We start from the raw sequence: 3,364 nt of genomic DNA, 5'->3' as shown, positions 1-3,364 counted from the left end.
GCCCCCCAGGCAGGTCACGGGGTTAACACTTCAGCTTCCTGTTGGAAGAGCTGGTTACTGTAGTATAAGGACAGTTGGTCTTCCATCTGTAAGTGATTGTTGACCGTTGTAATTTAATTTTGGCATTTAACTTATTTGTTGTTGTTCAGTTGCTAAGTTGTGAACAACTCTTTTCGACCCCGTGGAGTGCAGCACTCCAGGCGTCTCTGTCCTTCACTATTTCCCAGAGTTTGCTCAAACGTAGGTCCACTGAGTCAGTGATGCTGTCTAACCATCTCATCCTATGCTGCCCTTTTCTCCTGTTGCCCTCAATCTTTCCCAACATCAGGGTCTTTTCCAATGACTTGGCTCTTTGCATCAGGTGGCCAAAGTATTAGAGCTTCAGCTTCAGCATTAGTCCCTCCAATGACTATTCAGGATTGATTTTCTTTAGGATTGACTGGTTTGATCTCCTTGCTCTCCAAGGGACTCTCAAGAGTCTTCTTCAACACCGCAGTTCAAAAGCATCAATTCTGTGCTCAGCCTTCTTTACAGTCCAGTTCTCACACCCATACATGACTATTGGAAAAACCATAGCTTTGACTATATGGACCTTTGTTGGTAAAGTAGTGTCTCTGCTTTTTAATATGCTGTCTAGGTTTGTCATAACTTTTCTTCCAAGGAACAAGCGTCTTTTAATTTCATGGCTGCAGTCATCATCTGCAGTGATTTTTGGAACAGCCCAAAATAAAGTCTGTGACTATTTCCATTGTTTCCCCATCTATTTGCCATGAAGTGATGGGACTGTATGCCATGATCTTTGTTTTTTGAATGTTGTTTTAAGCCAGTTTTTTCACTGTCTTCTTTCACTCTCATCAAGAGGCTCTTTAGTTCCTCTTAGCTTTCTGCCCTTAGAGTGGTATCATCTGCATGTCTGAGGTTGTTGATATTTCTCCTGGCAATCTTGATTCCAGCTTGTGAGTCATTCAGTCCAGCATTTCACATGATGTACTCTACATATAAGTTAAATAAGCAGGTGACAATATAAAGCCTTGACATATTCCTGTCAGGATTTGGAACCAGTCCGTTAAACTTACAGACTTCTTAATACAGCAGACTAGAACTTTATAAGGACAGAAGTAGGTGACATGACACGAAGTTTGCTCTGACAAAGCAGATGACTCTGCTCTAAAGCTTTTGTTTTTCTCTAGAACGTAGATCACCGTGCCCTTCAAATACCATAGAAGTTTTCAGACCATCACTTGGTGGCTGCAGAGTCTTGTGGCCAGTCATATTTGAATGAAGTTTTGGCAAATGATGAGAATTCTACCAAAGGACTTGAGAATCAGTATCTATAATTTCCTGGTTATACTAGTCAGTTTGACCAAAGTCTTTAAAATGTGGCCAAGTGGTTCTATAAAACTTATGTTGATTCCTATTGATTTTTTTTTTTGCTTTACAAGTTAGCAGTTCTGAATACTGTTTTATTCTGGATACCTATCATCAGTTTGGGACCTGCCTCTGAACACATTTATAAGACAGTGCACAATGTATTGATGTCTTATTGCATATGTGGTGAAAGGGAGGGAATGAACAAAGTGGCCTTTTAAAATACTGGCAGAATTCAAGGCCATTTAGTGTGAGATGGAATATTGCAATAAAGAGATCTTTGCCTCTGAATATACAAGATTCATGGTAGAATCAGTTATTGGGAATAGAAATATCTTAATTTCCCATTACATGTTTTTCCCCAGATAATAGTCACATCTTAGGAAAGAGATTTTAAATAATGATCACCTCTACCATGTCAAATGTATACTGAATTGTCAGTGATTGATGTTAATATTGATGACTGCTTCTAATCAGGCTAAATGGGAAGATGCTCAGATTTAGGATCATTTTAAAATAGCTTTAATTACTAAGTTCTATTAGCAGTTTGGGTAGCCTGGGAAATCAAAGTAATTGATACTAGTTTTTCTAAAGATCTGTGCAGTATTAATAAGAAGAAAACATCTTAGGTTGGCAGGACAATGAAAAGCTTAGGGAACAGTTTACAGTTGTTTTAGTTAAAAAGGCTTTTTGGATATCTACTAATTATTTGATATATTCAGTAATTTTTAAATTATTTTTATACACTATTGCTATATGATTTAAAGTGATAACAAATCAATGTGTTTACTGTACAGGTAAGACACTTACTGGAGTTGAAAGGTATAGACGTTATATTTCAACAAATACCTTCAGACCTGTGTGGGCGGTTGATGCAGGTGATGAATCAGACATAATTCTGGTCCAGTAGGAATTTACACTGGCCCATAGAGTTTCTCCAGTTGAACAAAGAATGGAACATATAAAAATTCCTGGGAGGGCTAGAAGTCAAGATTTTATTAGGGTTTAAATACTTTTAAAGTTTTAATTTTGTATCATTTCCTCTACTATGCTATCCAACTGCTTGTATTTTAAAAATTAATTATAATTCTAGATTTATTATATGATGGAATTCAAGTTTAATTCTATCATTGTTTAAAGTAGATGTCCCAAATTAGATATGGCTTATATAAAATAGATCATTTTTTTTAAGAGCTAATTGCTTTCTGTATTAGAAACTGTTATTACAACATTTTAATGTCTGTCTGCCACATCTTGTGCTTGAGGCTGCCAGGTTTTAATGAAGAATTTTTAAATGTTGATTAAAATAAAACTTGCAATATTTTGGTCTGCTGAAACTTTTATCAAGCAATTAACATTAATTTAAATGTAAAGCATCATTCCTTTAAATACGTATATGTCATGTTGTATATCCAGTCATCTGCCATATATGCTATTAAAAAATATAAATGCCCTCGACAATAGTTAAAACAAAAATGTATGAAAAGAGGAATATATTTTTAGGGAAACAATATGGTTAGTAAGAAGTAGCCACTGTAAAACCTATTCAGTGGTTTATAGGTAATTAGCAGAAGGACTGCAAGACCATGTGGTCAGGCATTATATATTAGCTATTTTTTCACACCAGAAAAAGTTACAAAATTGAGTTTGACTTAATAAACTTATGGACAGGGAGGCCTGGCGTGCTGCAGTCCATGGGGTCGCAAAGAGTCAGACACGACTGAGCAACTGAACTGAACTGAACTGATATTTAAATGAAAATGTATAGCTTCATTTATTAAATGAGACCAGTTTAAAAAAAAAAAAAAAACTTTTATTTATTTATTGCATTCTCTGATCAGCTAGAATATAATTTATAAATATGACAACATTTTGGGGTTATTTTAGGGTATGTTTTAATGTATAAATAAAAAAAAGTAACAGCAGAAGTGTTTTCTTGTATCTGATTTGGGGCAGTAGGAAACCGGTGAAATATCGAAGTATTCTTTTTCCATTT

General features: G+C 35.3%; 1 protein-coding gene across 8 annotated transcripts in view; it reads left to right on the top strand.

Moving 5' to 3' along the window:
• Positions 1-3,364, top strand: part of PARK2 (parkin RBR E3 ubiquitin protein ligase) — a 1,245,124-nt gene that overhangs the window by 97,844 nt on the left and 1,143,916 nt on the right. The gene's annotated exons all lie outside the window — the stretch shown is intronic.

This window comes from Bison bison, unplaced genomic scaffold, assembly GCF_000754665.1.
Source record: "Bison bison bison isolate TAMUID 2011002044 unplaced genomic scaffold, Bison_UMD1.0 scf7180017864065, whole genome shotgun sequence".
Classification (NCBI taxonomy): domain Eukaryota; kingdom Metazoa; phylum Chordata; class Mammalia; order Artiodactyla; family Bovidae; genus Bison; species Bison bison.
The sequence above is the reverse complement of the archived record's forward strand: the minus strand, read 5'-3'. Positions and strand labels throughout refer to the sequence as shown.